Source organism: Zootoca vivipara, chromosome 2 (genome assembly GCF_963506605.1).
Source record: "Zootoca vivipara chromosome 2, rZooViv1.1, whole genome shotgun sequence".
Lineage (NCBI taxonomy): Eukaryota > Metazoa > Chordata > Lepidosauria > Squamata > Lacertidae > Zootoca > Zootoca vivipara.
The window spans coordinates 107,731,153-107,749,269 of NC_083277.1; positions in this window are offsets into that span (position 1 = coordinate 107,731,153).

The window sequence follows — 18,117 nt, forward strand, 5'->3', positions numbered from 1 at the left end:
CCTATGCTATTTTGATACAAGGATGGGGCATAATGATTTTCTTTTAGAGAGGAGCTGGCCTAGTTTGCTTCTCTGGGTGAGACGCTCTTCTGGGTTTGCCTCCTTCCAATCAGGATTCGCACTCAGACCAGCGATATCGGCGTTGAGCACAACACAAAAATGTGCAACAGAGAAATGTGTTAAAGAACACATTGTTTTGGTAGGCATAGGAAATCACGCCATATTCTCCCTCCTTCTCCATTCATGAAGGCTGTTCCTAAACCTTATCAAAGGCGGAAATAGAAGACTTTTTACGTGGCTGCTTGCCAACATTACTAATCAGGTTTTTAATTAGGGTTTTTTCAAATTAAAAAATGAGGCCTAATTTAAGTCCAATTAACCATGAACAAAGCAAACATTCTATGCCACGATGAGAAGTGATTATATTTTCTGCTAATTATATAGAATTTACATGTTTATCTGTCTCCTAGAGGAAATGTCAGCTAGAAGCTTGATATGCTGGCTTTTAGTTTACTGTACTCAGACATCTTGCTTGATCTGCTCCAAAGAATGTTGCCTTTAGCAATGTGGATCTACATTGTTGTTGTTTTGATTATATCTGTAAAGTGGTCACACACACCACATTCCAGTGTCACCCCTACAAACCTCTGATAGCAGAAGTACTGTACGCATTTCCCTGTTCCCTGCAATAAAATTGGAAGCATGCTTTGCTCTTAAGCCTGAAAATGTTTCCAGTGGGAACATAAGAACTAGCTGCTCTAAGAGGTGCTCAGCTTCTTATATTTTCTAAATGAGTTGGTGTTCTGAATGTGTGACCCCTGATTTGGAGGGAGGGGAGCCCAGAGCAGCGATTTATGCAGAGTAGGTAATTTGGGCTGAAGCCCTGCATCAAAACAGTGTTTCAGTGACCCAATTAAAACCTAAGGCAGGCATCCCCAAACTGCGGCCCTCCAGATGTTTTAGCCTACAACTCCCATGATCCCTAGCTATCAGGACTAGTGGTCAGGGATGATGGGAATTGTAGTCCAAAACATCTGGAGGGCCAAAGTTTGGGGAAGCCTGACCTAAGGTGTAGGTGCACCAAGCCAAGAACGGGTGGGAAAACTGTGGCCCTCCAAATGTTATTTGATGATGTTGCCCTTGACGGTTGGCTATGCTGGCAGGGTTTGATGGGAGTTGGTGCTCAGCAACATCTGAAGGGCTTCAGGTTCCCCATTCCTGTTGATGCAAGGGGAAAAAATAGGTCTAAAAGGAGAATTCTCTGGAGACCTAGATCCAGCTTTGGGGCACACACCCTTTGTTGATATTTAAAATCTCCTGGCAGAGATTTAAAATCACAAAACATGCAACAAAGCAAAGCATGGAAATCTAGGCTGTTAGATCTTTAAAATATACCCACATGAGTTCCAAAACTTCCCTCTTCCCTTAGCAGAGAAAAAGACCACACATTTGGTAATGGTTTACTTACAAAACCTACAAAGGTCTGATGCATGTGCTTTCTCATGCAGCATTCAGAAGAAGTTGCACAGGCAGGAAAACTTAGTTCTGTTCCTAAGTGGTGAAAGCTCCTAAATTACTGGTATCGTTCTGTGTGTGGGAAAGACGTTCTCCCCCCCCCTTCTTATCACGTTCTTGCAAGATGAACCAAGGTGTTGATGTTGTGTTGGATCCACACAAGGAAAGACACAGAGTAGGCTGAGGTGATATTTTGTTAGCGCTATGTGTTGGTGGGGAAAGTTTTATCAGGTTTTCTTTTTCAAAGCTAACTTTATTGCGCTCACTTTCTCTCTTTCACCTCGCAAAAAAACCAACAAGCCACCTGTTGGGGAACAGCATCGGAAAGGTGGGTACACAATGTCAACGAGTAAGCTTGCTGTTATTGTACGGATATTTTTGAGCAGCCAAAAGTCTGCGTACATTTGGGTGCGGGGAAAACTGGCACCTATTCACAGCCTTTATAGATGAAAAGCACGACAAAGAAAGACGTATGATTAGAAACGTTTTCAGGGCTTTAAGGAGAATGTAGGAAGTTCCCACGACCCAAGTCAGACTATTTGCCGAGCTCTCTCAGTATTGTTTACACCAGAGCTGGGGAACCCATGGTCCTCCGGGTGTGGCCATACTCTGACTCCCATCATTCTTGACCATTGGCCATGATGCAGACACCATTAGGCAGTTAAATGCATATGCATACTACATCAATTCCCGCCCCCTCCATGTGGCCCAGGGGGCCAGCAACCCATGTTACACCACTGCAAGGGAGACATTTGGGCAGCTGTATCTTCTATTAGTGCCAGATGCATCTAGTGAATTATTTCATCAAACAGTCACAGCATTTGATCGAATGGAGACGTAACTGCTCTTAAACAGTCCTGGCTCTGGTGTTGACGACACCAATAACGTGCTATCTGGTGGGGCTACAGGCTTACCCAGTGGCTGGTTCTGGGAAGCTGCCATTTTGAATTTCCCACAATGCCCTGGAGTGCCTGACATAGCATCACTTCAGGGCATTGTGAGAATTTCAAATGCTGGTTTCCCACACCCAGAAGCTTGGGATGTATTTGTGTCAATAGGGCTCATCACAGCCCTGGCAGCTGGCTAACAGAACTGGGTGCTGATGGCAGACCTGCATTTAAATTCCCATATGGCAGTGTGTACATTTCTTCAGCTGTGTAAATACTGGATTTGCCATGCTTGTAAAAATAAGAGAGCCACAGGACAAGGCCAGACAGGATAATTTTGAGTTCTTTCTGAACAGGGCTTTAGCTCATTTGTATTATAAATAGTTGATTTTTTATTCTCTTTCTTTCTCCAAGTCAGAGGACGAGAATGGAATTTTGATAACTTTCCAGATGTTCATGTGCTTGAATGTCAGCTTGCCTGGGATTATGGCAGGAGTGGCTAAGCTGTGACCCACCAGATCACAGAATTGGAAGGGACCCCAACGGTCATCTAGTCCAACCCCCTAAAATGCAGGAATCCCAGCTAAAACATCCATGACAGCTGGCCATCTAACATCTGCTTAAAAACCTCCAAGGAAGGAGAGTCCACAACCTCCTGAGGGAGTCCGTTCCACTGTTGAACAGCTCTTGCTGTCAGGAAGTTTCCCCTGATGTTCAGTCAGAATCTCCTTTCTTGTAACTTGAAGCCAATTTGAAGATGGCTGTCATAACCTCCTCTCGGTCTCCTCTTTTCCATGCTAAACACCCCCAGCTCCTTCAACCACTTCTTATAAGGCTTAGTTTCCAGACTCTTCATTGTCTTGGTTGCCCCTCCTCTGCACACGTTTAAGCTTGTCAACATCCTTCTTGAACTGTAGTGCCCAGAACTGGATACAGTATTCCAGGTGTGGTTATATGGACATTTTGGGATCAGATCAGAAACAGGATGGTTTCTGTAAATCTGGGAATGTCCCTGGAAAATAGGGACAGTCTGCAACTGTGTGGTTGCAGTTGTTTTGCTTCTGCTCTTGTGCGCCATGCTCCTCTGAATGACTGAGGACCAGGGGGCGACAACATCTGTCAAACTACCTTCTGATAAATAATTACATGATGTTTCTGGCCTAGGTGCTCTGAAATGAATGATTAGCAGCGGTGTTTTATTACTTAAAGGTGGAACTAGATGTTCTGGGGGCAAAGGGAGGGTTCTCAACAGGGTTCTCATTTGCAGGAGCAAGAAGGGATTGGGGAGAAATTCAGTCCACACTTTAAGGCAGACCTTCCTAATTTGTGCTTTCCAAAACAATACAAATGGAAGCAAAGCCATCCTTCCAACCGTCAAACGCTTCTGAATTATGCAATGTGCTTCTCCAGCCAACTAAGGTGTACCAAAAAAATGTGCATGCTGCTTTAAAGTATGCTTGAAATATAGTGAAAATGGCATGCAAATGGCTGTAAAAATAGATTCTAATAAGTATTATATTTGGGGAAAATGTATATGACAAAATTGCATACATATAGTGCTATATATAGGGACGCGGGTAGACACCGATCGGAAGGTTGGCGGTTCGAATCCCTGCGACAGGGTGAGCTCCTGTTGCTCTGTCCCTGGTCCTGCCAACTTAGCAGTTCAAAAGCACATCAAAGTGCAAGTAGATAAATAGGTACCGCTCCGGCGGGAAGGTAAACAGCATTTCCGTGCGCTGCTCTGGTTTCGCCAGAAGCAGCTTAGTCATGCTGGCCACATGACCCGGAAAAACTGTCTGCGGACAAACGCCGGCTCCATCGGCCAGTAAAGCGAGATGAGCGCCACAACCCCAGAGTCGTTCGCGACTGGACTTAACTGGCAGGGGTCCTTTACCTTTACCTTTTAGGGGTATACTGGAGTATACCAAAAGGTGAAACAGGTTGTTTTTATTCCGGAAAAGCCTTGTTTTGCTTGCATCTACTTATGGACTTCGCACTTCATGGGATCAACACATATTGGGTCCTTTTTGAACATTTGTTGTAATACTTTATTTGGACTTACATGACAGAGCGGTTGAGTGCCACTGCTATTTACTACATTGTTTACCCTTATGTGGAGATAAATTAGACATTGTATGTAATTTTCTCAGCAGGTTGCGGTTTTTTGTGGTTTATGCTTGAACTGTACGTGACCTAGGTTGGGGAGAATATGAAGGCATGAGGAGAATTTAGCACCTCTCACTGCAACTGTCACTTCTTTCTCTGCATTCATATGAACCAGAAGATGCGTGTTTAAAATGCACATTTGTTGTTGTTTAGTCGTTTAGTCGTGTCCGACTCTTCGTGACCCCATGGACCATAGCACGCCAGGCACTCCTGTCTTCCACTGCCTCCCGCAGTTTGGTCAAACTCATGTTTGTAGCCTCGAGAACACTGTCCAACCATCTCGTCCTCTGTCGTCCCCTTGTGCCCTCCATCTTTCCCAACATCAAGGTCTTTTCCAAGGATTCTTCTCTTCTCATGAGGTGGCCAAAGTATTGGAGCCTCAGCTTCACGATCTATCCTTCCAGTGAGCACTCAGGGCTGATTTCCTTAAGAATGGATAGGTTTGATCTTCTTGCAGTCCATGGGACTCTCAAGAGTCTCTTCCAGCACCATAATTCAAAAGCATCAATTCTTCGGCGATCAGCCTTCTTTATGGTCCAGCTCTCACTTCCATACATCACTACTGGGAAAACCATAGCACATACCAAATGCACATACATAATGTGTACTATTACCCCAAGGCGATAGTTTAAAGGGGAAACACAGAGCATGAGAGACAGTGTGGGGTAATGGTTAGAGCATTGGACTCGGACCTGGGAGACGAGGGTTCAAATTCCCACTTGCTCATGAAGCTCTCTGAGTGACCTTGGGCCAGCCACTCACTTTCTGCCTAACCTACCTCACAGGGTTGCTGTGAGAATTAAATGAGGAGGGGCAGAACCGTGCCTGCTACTTTGAGCTCCTTAAGAGAAAACTGGTGGGATATTGATGCAATCAATAAAGAAATAAGCAAGCAAGCAAACAAATAAACAAACAATTCTATCCATATTGTAAAACTACACTGTGGCACACGGAAAAAACACCATAGCTTGATAGCGTAGTTGGTTGCAAGTTACAATATGAAAAAGGGAATCGGTCCTCAAAGAGCGTCATGCTATGCTGACTGGTAGAGCACTGCCAACCTATATCCCCCAGTTGAAGAACATTATTGATGGCCACAACATCACAAATGTCCCTACTTAATGCAGTTAACTCTGCTAAGTCCAATGAATGTTTCACAGGGGCTGTGGATGGGACTTCTGACAGTGTTTTGTGATTCTCAGCAGCCTGCACTCCAAACAAACAATTCGACTGTCTTTCGATGCTGCTAGGAAAAGACTGTTTTGTGAGCTTCCCAAAAAAAACCACTTGCTACTTCAGCTGGCTTTTACAAGAGATGTCCCTTGTGTTTTGAAGTGGTTGTTGCCAGCTCCACTCCAACATCTGGCTTGGTCCAGAGCAGGCATGTCAAACCTGCGGCCCTCCAGATGTTTTGGACTACAATTCCCATCTTCCCCAACCACTGGTCCTGCTAGCTAGGGATCATGGGAGTTGTAGGCCAAAACATCTGGAGGGCCGCAGGTTTGACATGCCTGGTCCAGAGTCTCTACTCAAGAGATAGGGCTGTTAAGAGGATTTGCACGTCCAGGCAAATATGACTCACTCCCCTTTCCATTTTCGAACTGACCAGCTTTGTCCTCCGTGCTTATCCTGGTCTGGTGTGCTCCTCCCTGCTTGGATACCGTTTCAACCATTCCTTGTTAAGTGAATCTAAGAAACAGCTGCTCAGCACATCTGGCAGCTGCTTTTGTCTTGCAGAGTGTTGAATGTGGGCGGCATCGTAGCTAGCCCACACCGTAGCTACATTGGCTCCCAGTACGTTTCCGAGCACAATTCAAAGTGTTGGTGTTCACCTTTGAAGCCCTAAATGGCCTCGGTTCAGTATACCTGAAGGAGCGTCTCCACCTCCATCATTCTGCCCGGACACTGAGGTCCAGCACCGAGGGCCTTCTGGCAGTTCCCTCGTTGCGAGAAGCCAAGTTGCAGGGAACTAGGCAGAGGGCCTTCTCGGTGGTGGCGCCTACCCTGTGGAACGCCCTCCCAACAGATGTCAAAAAGGAAAACAACTACCAGACTTTTAGAAGACACCTGAAGGCAGCCCTGTTCAGGGATGCTTTTAATGTTTAATAGATTATTGTGTTTTATTCTTCTGTTGGAAGCTGCCCAGAGTGGCTGGGGAGACCCGGCCAGATGGCCGGGGTATAAATAATAAATAATTATTATTATATAGCCACTTGGGTGCCTGGTGCAGGGGCGTGTCCTGTAGCCGGGGTGATCTGTGCCATGGGGGTGGGGTGATCTGCCCATGGGGGCAGGGCGAGCCTCTCCAATGGAGCCTCTCTGCCGCCTCCCCCTCAGCTGTAGGGCGGCTGAGGGAGAGGCAGTAGGCAGATGAAAGTCCCACGCTGTGGTTTCAGGCAGCGTGGAACCTGTAGGCGCCTAAGCCACCACCTCACTCCTAAAAAGTTTGGTGAGCCCAATTTCTTTTTTAAAAAATACTCCTTTAGTCTGCACCCCCTGCACCCTCCCTTCCTCTGCCACTGTATGTGGGCGGCATCCAGCTAAAAAGTTGCTCTGCAGAAAGGTTTCCCAAACTTGGGTCTCCAGCTGATTTTGGACTACAATTCCCATCATCCCTGACCACTGGTCCTGCTAACTAAGTTTGGGAAACACTGATCTACTTCAAGGGGATCATTTGCTGTGCCAAGCGCCTACTGGGTTTCAAGTGCCACGGGGAGCCGTACAGTATTTTCAATCTTAAGTGCATTGGCCCAAGCTCTGCAACAGGTCTAATGATGATAATGATAATAATGATGATGATGATGATGATAATTTATTATTTATACCCCGCCCATCTGGCTGGGTTTCCCCAGCCACTCTGGGTGGCTTCCAACACACAAAAAAAGAAATTAAATAATCTATTAAACATTAATGATAAATCTTTACACCTGCCCAGGAAAGTAGTTCCTAGTTCAATACGCATATATTCCCCTTTCCTGATCCTGTTTCCTTTCATATATAATTTTTATTAAACATTCTGTCTTACAATTTAAAATACTCATTTTACAGAGGCCGCCAAGGATGCATTTGTAAACAGCTCTGTAGGAGGTCAATCCTCTTTATACAATTAGATGCTAGGAGAAAAGTGATGGCAAACCTAGATAGCATCTTCAAAAGCAGAGACATCACCTTGCCAACAAAGGTCCGTATAGTTAAAGCTATGGTTTTCCCAGTAGTGATGTATGGAAGTGAGAGCTGGACCATAAAGAAGGCTGATTGCCGAAGAATTGATGCTTTTGAATTATGGTGCTCTTGAGCAGGCATCCCCAAACTTCGGCCCTCCAGATTTTTTGGACTACAATTCCCATCTTCCCCGACCACTGGTCCTGTTAGCTAGGGATCATGGGAATTGTAGGCCAAAACATCTGGAAGGCCGCAGTTTGGGGATGCCTGCTCTTGAGAGTCCCATGGACTGCAAGAAGATCAAACCTATCCATTCTGAAGGAAATCTGCCCTGAGTGCTCACTGGAAGGACAGATCGTGAAGCTGAGGCTCCAATACTTTGGCCACCTCATGAGAAGAGAAGACTCCCTGGAAAAGACCCTGATGTTGGGAAAGATTGAGGGCACTAGGAGAAGGGGACGACACAGGCCGAGATGGTTGGACAGTGTTTTCGAAGCTACGAACATGAGTTTGATCAAACTGCGGGAGGCAGTGCAAGACAGGAGTGCCTGGCGTGCTCTGGTCCATGGGGTCACGAAGAGCTGGACACGACTAAATGACTAAACAACAACAACAAAGAGGCTTCTCACCTTCAGCTTCAGATCTCAGTGCTGTTCTCCTGGTTCAAGCCCCGTCTACTTCCATGACCTTTTCTGGTCAGCAGAGTGCTTTAACGATCACTGTGTAATGGAAATGGCATTGATCTTAGCCTTTTGAGATACATGGAAGCAGCTGTGTGTTAGCAATGTTTACACTTGTTTGTGTTCTAAGCAGGTGTTAGAGGCCTGATCCTGATCGATGGTGATCATGCCAGGGAATCAGTGATGACAGTGAATCAGTGATATATTTTTTAGGGCACTTAGCGCCAGCCATTGCAGAGTTACAACTCTTGATGCTCCTGTAAGTCCGAGAACTATCACATGAAAAGATACTTGATTTTTCCCGGGTCATAACTGAATGTGGCCCCTTTATTCCTTGGTTTCACTGCAGTCTTATGACATTTTGGAAGCTCTCCAAAGACTGCATTATGCTGCCCAGAATAGTTCAAGAGCCCTTTGGGTGTATTCTAAACGAGGCAATCTAATGGATTTCTTCTAACTTTCTTTAAGGGGAAAAAATCACTTTCACAGGGTTGAATGATAACCTTGCGGGAGCAAACGGGGGAAAGAAGACTGAAACCATTGATGGGATGAAATGGCAGTGAAGCTGGCATGCGAGATCATGAGATATGGAAATGCGAGAGGCAGTGTTGGGCGTGTAACAAGGGAGGAGAATTGCGGGCAGAACTGAACAGGTGGCAGAACTGAGTCTAGACGAAAGAGACCCGAATCAGTGAGAAAGGAAGATCAGAAAGGAAAGAATTCTATATACATCAAACTGAGAGAGAACAAGGCTACAATCCTAAACACACTTACACACAGTGGGACCAGCTTCAGAGTCATGCATAAGATTATGTTGTAGGAGAATGAACCCTGCATCATGACATTGTTCGTTGTGCATTGGATCCTGAGAATCAGATGGAGATTCAATAGGCACACATGCCTCTTTTTTTTGCCTGTCCCATGCTGAATGTGCCTTACCTTCCACATTGGCGTTGAGAGCCAGTGAGTGGTTAGGAGTGGTAGACTCGTAATCTGGGGAACCGGGTTCGCGTCTCCGCTCCTCCACATGCAGCTGCTGGGTCACCTTGGGCTAGTCACACTTCTCTGAAGTCTCTCAGCCCCACTCACCTCACAGAGTGTTTGTTGTGGGGGAGGAAGGGAAAGGAGAATGTTAGCTGCTTTGAGACTCCTTTGGGTAGTGATAAAGCGGGATATCAAATCCAAACTCCTCCTCCTCCTCCTCCTCCTCCTCTTCTTCATACTGTGTTGCATTGTTGGTGGCCATCCCAGGGTACTGGATGCAGAAGTTGAACAGAGAAACCAATATCTGCTCAAGCTTAGCTGGACTCATGGGAAGTGATGCATGAGTTTGAATGGGTCACCTGACTGACTTCCTCATATTCACAACAATCCCAGTAATTATGGTCTTGGGACATAGTTGTGCTGTTGACCTCTCACCTGCTGGTTTCCCTGTTGAACTTGTCCAACAAGTTCTGTAAGTCCTCTTCCTCTTGCCGTTGGGTGCCATTCAACCCCGGCGCTGGGTGCAAGGGAAGAAAGCTCAGTTACAGGAAGAGGAACTGCTCAAATTTTAAATATTGGCATTGAGCTGGAAAAGGGAACAACACACAAGGAAAAGAAGCGAGCATCTTATATAACAGTACTGCACATCTCTGGAAGTACCCATATTTCATCTTTCTGTTGTGGAACTACCGATGGCTCGGGCAAGAAAATAACTGACTGAGAGGCAGGGGAAAATAATACACTGTGTTTTGGAGGGGATATTGATTGTATAGGAAAAACTATACACACATCCACAACCCTCTTCCATATGAGAACTGCATAGGGAAAGAGTTTTCTCTTTGCTGAAAGGATTCGTTAGTAAGGTCAACTGGTTAAGTCCAGTTACAGGTAGGTAGCCGTGTTGGTCTGAGTCGAAACAAAATAAAAAAATTCCTTCAGTAGCACCTTAAAGACCAACTAAGGTTTTTTTTTTTTTGGTATGAGCTTTCGTGTGCATGCACACTTCATCAGATGAAGGTGCTACTGAAGGAATTTTTTTATTTGGTTAAGTCCAGTTTATTTTGACTATCCATTCTGAAGGAAACCAGCCCTGAGTGCTCACTGGAAGGACAGATTGTGAAGCTGAGGCTCCAATACTTTGGCCACCTCATGAGAAGAGAAGAATCCTTGGAAAAGACCTTGATGTTGGGAAAGATGGAGGGCACTAGGAGAAGGGGACGACAGAGGACGAGATGGTTGGACAGTGTTCTCGAAGCTACGAGCATGAGTTTGACCAAACTGCGGGAGGCAGTGGAAGACAGGAGTGCCTGGCGTGCTATGGTCCATGGGGTCACGAAGAGTCGGACACGACTAAAAGACTAAACAACAACAACAACATTTTGACTATGTGAGGCGGTACTCGGCTTTCAGGCCAAGGGAGCTGGCGTTTGTCCACAGACAGCTTTCCAGGTCATGTAGCCAGCATGACTAAACTCCTTCTGGCACACGGAGTTAGGTACTACTGCCAAAGTAGTACCTATTTATCTACTTGTGCTGGTATGTTTTTGAACTGCTAGGTTGGCAGGAGCTGGGACAAAACAGCAATCAATTGTATATAGCCAGGCCCTACATTGCAGCCGCATCTGTTCCAACTCTACAGAGAGGGATTCTCACCTAAGAGATCTACAGCAAACCTTTTTGGAACTAATATACCTGCCTGATGAAGTTAAACAACAGATCAACAAAGCCAGACTGATACCCAGAGAGAATTTGCTGCTCCCAAGTTAAAACAGTTCAACGCATCCTCAGAGATTTACAACCTCTCCTAGACAATGACAGTTCTCTTACTTAAGCTCTGGGAGGAATACCTTTGATTGCCTACAGACAGCCACCCAATCTTAAACAACTCCTCACCCACAATAATACAGCAACCAGACTTAACATGGACACAGGTACCAGAGCCTGCAATAAACCCAGATGCCAACTTTGCTGCCACATACATCCCGACATACATACAACATACATACAACCCCACATACAACACCATCACTGAACCCAACAACACCAAACATCCCATCTCAGGCCTATTTAATTGCTCATCTTCTAACATTGTGTATGCCATCAAATGCCAATAGTGCCCTTCAGCTCTCTATATTGGACAAACAAGCCAAACCCTACGTCAAAGGATAAATGGACATAAATCTGACATCAGGAATCACAAGACAGAGAACCAGTAGGAGAACACTAGGAGACTCTCCCAGGACATTCAATACAGGATCTCAAAGCAGCTGTCTTATTACAAAAGAATTTCAGAAATAGACTTGAAAGAGAAGTTGCTGAATTACAACTTATTACTAAACTGAAAACTATGAAGAGACCTGGTCTGAATAGAGATATTGGATTCTTGTCTCATTACACATGCTAAAGCTATTTTTGGTCATCTGCATACTATCCCATGCTTTTTCCTGTAGGATTAATTGTAGTCGTTAACAGTCCTCAACAGGTTTACCATGCCCATTGAGTCAATCGCCCATCTCCCACTACTCTCCTGAGAAAAAACCCACCCCACCCTCCCACTATATATAAGGGTCTGGTGACTTCTGTTGCAGTGTATCTGAAAAAAGTGTGCATGCACACAAAAGCTTACACCCAGAACAAACTCAGTTGGTCTCTGTAAGGGGGAGGGATTACAGAGAAACCCCCCCATCAGAAGCAGCCCGTCTTCAAGCAGCCATGAGAGCGAGGGGTCTGAAGAGGTGAGTCAGGAAGCGGAGAAGGAGTGCCAGGGCTCTGGCAGGACTAGAGAGCCCCTGCTCCATAGGCAGGAAGAGAGAGAGGCGGAAAGAGTGGACAGGAGTAGGGCAGACAGAAGACCAGTACCTTCGACACCGGAACTGCGAAAGGGAAGGAAAGGGAGGCGCTTCTCAGTTCCGAGGCTTTTATGCTGGTCAAAAACGCGAAAGAGTTTAGTGCAGGAATCTGACTCGAGTGGGTAGACATGATATGAGCAATCCGTTACACTGTAAATAATGTGCACCAATAAAAACGTCTGAAAGACAAGCATGTGGACGGTCGTTACTCAAGAGTAGTCGCAACAAACCCTGACAGTCTCTAAGGTGCTACTGGACAATTTTTAAATTTTTTAAATTTATTTTGACTGCGTCAGACCAACACAGCTACTTTCCTGAATCTAAAAGCAACAGGAGTTCACTTCATTGCATGGATTCGAACTGCCGACCTTATAATCAGCAAGCCCAAGAGACTCAGTGGTTTAGACCACAGCTCCACCCGCGTCCCTAGTATGTCCCTACTAACAGCGTTGGTGGCTTCTGATGCAATATCATTACTAACAGTGTTAGTAACGCTGTTGTATCAGAAGCCACCAATCACTAGCTTAATCTCACGTCTATTTCCATGTCTAGCAACCAACACAACTCGCTCTAAGGAAATAGGTGAAGCTTACCTTCCTCTTCCAGGCCCTGAAGCAAAGACTCCAGAACAGATGGGGACAGTGCTGAGCAATAGCCAGTGCAGCAACTGTTCGGAACTATAAATAAATGCAAGCAGAAAAAAACAAAACAGGGAGGGAGGGAAAGAAGAGCCGGTCAATGTCAACCAAGGGCGAATCCAGACCAACATTATTTTCAATCACATACTGAAAATTCAGGGTGGGAAGTGACCGTTTATTGGAAAGTCTTGTACAGCATCAAGGCCACTTCCCCGAAACACCACTTTTTATTTGGGCAGTAAGGAAAGTGATGGGGAATTGCGCCATGAAGTGCGTGTCAACACTGGCTTTTACCCATCATCTAACTTCCCGCAAACAAATCGGAATGGCTGCTCAATGAACGGGTTGTCTAGAAATGCCACGAGATGGGAAGATTAGGCTGGCACTCGCTCATCTACAGTATGTTCTTATGGCCACATTTTCATATGCATTCCCATCATCCGATGGTTGTCTCACAGGTTTACATAGTCTCTAATCAAACTAGCCACAGCATAGCAGTGAAATACAGAGGACTGCTGCTAGGAGGACTTAAAAGTGGTCAACCATCATTTCCATGCTAAGCACACATTCATTTTCCTTTTGGCCCAATCTGTTGAAGTTGATTTTGCAAGATCTGGGGAATGTGACCAGATGGCAGTGCACTTAGTATGCACACCATGTAATAATAATAATAATAATAATAATAATAATAATAATAATAATAATATATTATTTGTACCCCGCCCATCTGAGTATTGTAAGATAGAAAGATGGTATACAAATAAAATAATAATAATAATAATAATAATAATAATAATAATAATAATAAATTGTACCCCACCCATCTGGCTGGGTTCCCTCAGCCACTCTGTTTATGTACAGAAACATAATAAAACATTTTTTAAAAAATCCCTATGCAGGGCTGCCTTCAGATGTCTTCAAAAGACATCTGCTGGGAGGTTATTCCACAGTGAGGGTGCCACTACCGAGAAGGCCCTCTGCCTGGTTCCCTGTAACCTCACAGTGAGAGAACTGCCAGAAGGCCCTTGGAAATGGATCCCCGTGTCTGGGCTGAATGATGGAAGTGGAGATGCTCCTTCAGGTATGCTACAATGCACCAGACTCTCTCTCTCTCTCTCTCTCTCTCTCTCTCTCTCTCTCTCTCTCTCTCTCTCTCTCTCTCTCTCTCACGACTGCTGTGGAAATGCTTCTTCATTCATTCTGCTGATACCCATCAACATACCCCCTAATCCAACTTTACAGTTTCTGGGAGTGAGTCCCAGCAGTGAAACAGATTTTGGAGCTATGCAATACTTCTAATTCACCTCCAGGGACCCAAACCATCTTGTTGATGAGCAAGTAACCCTTGTCATCATCTCTCCTTAGCCTTCTTCTCAGTCTGCCCAGAAGTGATTAATGGATTTAAAATCTGCCACTGGTCTCCTGAAAACAGCCCCCAAACCACTGTGAATACTAAGCAGGAAAAAAAATGAGCAAGGGATTTAATACAAAAGACTTCAAAGGGCTTAAATTCAACACTGGATCGTTTTCTCTTTAAAACTCTTCAGAAAAATTATGGAGGGTAGAACGGCTGCACATTACTAGGCAAAGACATGCTGGGTTTTAGGAGCTTCCCAGAATTTCATATTAATCATTTACATATCAGATATTTCATCTTCCTCCTCATTAGAAAATCTGCAGCGCAATGATTACTGGAGTGTCATGTAAAAGCTCGCAAACGCCACAGGGCAACAACTTCCAAGAACTGTCAATAGAACAGAGTTCTGTTTCCTGGGCCCTTGAGATGCGATCCATTTCATATACGCAACATTCCCTCCCATTCTTAGCACTGCACTCATGGCAAAAGAACAGAGCTAAGAGCAAAAGCAGAGGAAGACAGCTTATGCTCCAGAGGGCAGAAGCAGAACCAGTTTATTTATTTATTTAAATTTATTACTGGGAAATGATATACTGTATAATGAAACATATCTGCCAAGTCCTGGACGGAAAAATCCGGGATCGGCAGCCGACGACGCTCATCCGGTCATGCGTAGAAGCGACTTCCGGCACCGCCGCTGCCATTTTCTGGTGCTCATAGAAGGGCAAAGCGCCACCGGAAATTGCGTCTACGCGTTTCCGGACACGCGTAGAAGTGACTTCCGGCGCCGGCGCCGCCATTTTCTGGTGCCCATAGAAGGGCAAAGCGGCACCAGAAAAATGGCCGCCGGCAATAGCAGATTTAAGGGAGAATATCGGGATAAAAACCTAAACGGGAGACCGCCGGGAAACGGTAGGAAAAAAGGGGTTTTCCCGGCGAAAACGGGATACTAGGCAGCTATGTAATGAAATGAAAAGGATGTTTAAAATAACGTTTGTAAAAAAACACACAGAAACCCTTCTTCTGGTAATTATAGGGATAGAACTACCTAAACTGTGTATAGAAATTGATTTATGTACGCTACTATAGCAGCAAGAATGTTACTTGCCCAAAAATGGAAAGAAGAAGAAGTCCCAGCAAAGGAAGAATGGATACAAAAACTTATGGAATATGCAGAAATGTCGGAACTCACTGGAAGAATAAGAAATCAAGATAACAAACTTCTTATAAAAGAATGGAAATGGTTTATTGAATACTTACAGATAAATTGTAAACAGATAAAAACACTGGTAAGATTATTGTAATAACCTGCAGCTATGTAATAGTGTGTGTGTGTGTGTGTGTGTGTGTGTGTGTGTGTGTGTGTGTGTGAATGATAAATAAATGAGCAAGTTAAGTTAATTTGGATATGCAGAAGATAGTAAAAATAAATTTAAGGAAATGCAGAAAGAGGGGGAAGGAAGTCCAGTTTTAAAATGTCAACATGAATGTAAAATTTGTGAAATGTATATAACTGAAGTGTGTGTGTGTGTGTGTGTGTGTGTGTGTGTGTGTGTGTGTGTGTGTACACACACACATTTATACCCTACCCTACCTTACCCAAAGAAGCCCAGGACAGCAAACAACAAGCAGCAGAACAACAGCAGCAACAAGAGTTTTAAAAGCAATTCCAATACAGGTGCAGAATGGGACTAGGTCAGGCATCCCCAAACTGTGGCCCTCCAGATGTTTTGGCCTACAACTCCCATGATCCCTAGCTAACAGGACCAGTGGTCAGGGAAGATGGGAATTGTAGTCCAAAACATCTGGAGGGCCGAAGTTTGGGGATGCCTGGACTAGGTCAATCAATGGATCGCAATGGCAAGGTTGCAGATTCTGGTTAAACATTAGAAGTTAAGAGATGCTTTACAACAGAACAGGTGCCCTTGGGTGTATTGGGGGTCTCCTTTCAAGCAGAGACTGGCTCTGCAATTGCATCCTGCATTGAGCTGGGGGGGGGGGCTGTCCCGGATGATCTTCAACATGCCACCCAACTGTATGATTCTATGGAAGATAGCTCAGTTATCAGTGGCTGCTATTGGGTTCTATAGCGCAAAGCAACTGGGCTGTAATCTGAGACACTGGGCTGGTTGACAGAACAGAGGAAGCCAAACTACAATTTCTCCAGAGGGGAGATTGCAGCCACGCTCTTCCATTTCTTAAAGTTAGCCAGTTGGGGCTGTTCACCTCGGGAAAGGTTTTCCCCATTTCTTTCCCCTTTTAAAAATAATGTTCATTTCACTTGATTCATTCTCTCCCCCCCCCTGCAAAAACACCTCTTTCCCCACTCTTTACACACTCCCTGTCTACATGCCTGAAGCTGATGTAAAGTAACAAAACCACAAATTTGTGAACCATGGAGTGGATTGCATGGAAAGAATGACGATTCTGGTTGACTTCATGTGGAGCAGTGGTGAGAGTCAGCTAAACGGGCCTTCTGGAAATTGCTGGCCACTTTCCTCACTATTAAGTGGAAAAAGCAGAGAGAGTGGAGGAGAGAGGGAGGGAGGGAGGGAGGGAGGGAGGGAGGGAGGGAGGGAGAGAGAGAGAGAGAGAGAGAGAGAGAGAGAGAGAGAGAGAGAGAGAGAGAGAGAGAGAGAGAGAAAACCACACTGCAAAGATCCATCCTGTATTATCAGCTAACAAATCTACTTCGAAGTAAGTCCTGATGGGTCCAATGGAACATACTCCCATGTCAGCATACAGGATTGCACCTGAAAAGCATTCTAGTGGGTTATCGTTACAGTATTCCAAATGTTGTTCCCTCTTTTTTTCCAGGAAAAATGTTCCTGTGCTGCTAATACAAATAGTGATATAAAACAAGCAACACGTGGGCGACACACAATAATCTCCAAATTAATTTATATATACATTAAAATACAAAACATTATGCAAAAGCCACGAAGACTTACAAACTACCAAATCTGAAATGAACTAACTGTTGACATCTAATTCCAATGAACTTTTCAATTTTTTGACTTAATCTACATGTCCACTTCAAATACGTTTTATGTTTTAATGTATATATAAATTAATTTGGAGATTATTGTGTGTCGCCCACGTGTTGCATGTTTTATACACCCCTTTTTTCCAGCAGAAACGATGCGATTGGTAATGCACTGCTCCTCCCATGATCCAATTATATTCTGAAGCAAAGATCTGATTAATATGAAGAAGATACGGCAAGTGCATTTTGGGGACAGATAACATCCTTTCATTTTACAGCTTTCTGTTGGCTCAAACTTGTTCGTTGGGCAGCACAGATATATGTAGAACTGGGGATACAGTGATTTGCAGATTCACGAGCTTTGATGTGGACACAGAAGTCTCCTTTCTCCAGTGGATTCCCTGCTAACTTCAATGGTGCTAATGACTGTGCAAGTGCAAAGGGGTGTGTTGAGCTAACAACCTCTACTCCCCCTGAAGTGCACAAAAAAGGCACAGAGGATCTTTAGGGGATTGTCTGCAGCTGTTTTTCAGACACAATTGAATGAGGCTAGTCCTCATGATTGCTAATGACAGCTTTGCCTCAAATTTTGAAAACTTCATTTATCCAATCCAATCCAAATAATTTTTATCGTGCTAGCCATTGGCCATGACAAATCTGAATCAAAAATTAATACAAGCAATAGGGGTGTCATGCCTTAATAGTATCTACATTTAGATCTCTGTGTCTCCCTTACAGTTCACTACTATATTGCCCAGGGTCTTCTTTCTGAACTTTCTGGCCACCAAAGCAAAAAGGGCGACTTTATGAGTCACTGAAGTGTTTACATTGCTAAGAAGCCATAGAATCTTCTCTGCTGGGGAGAGACATCTTTCCTTTATGGACAGTAA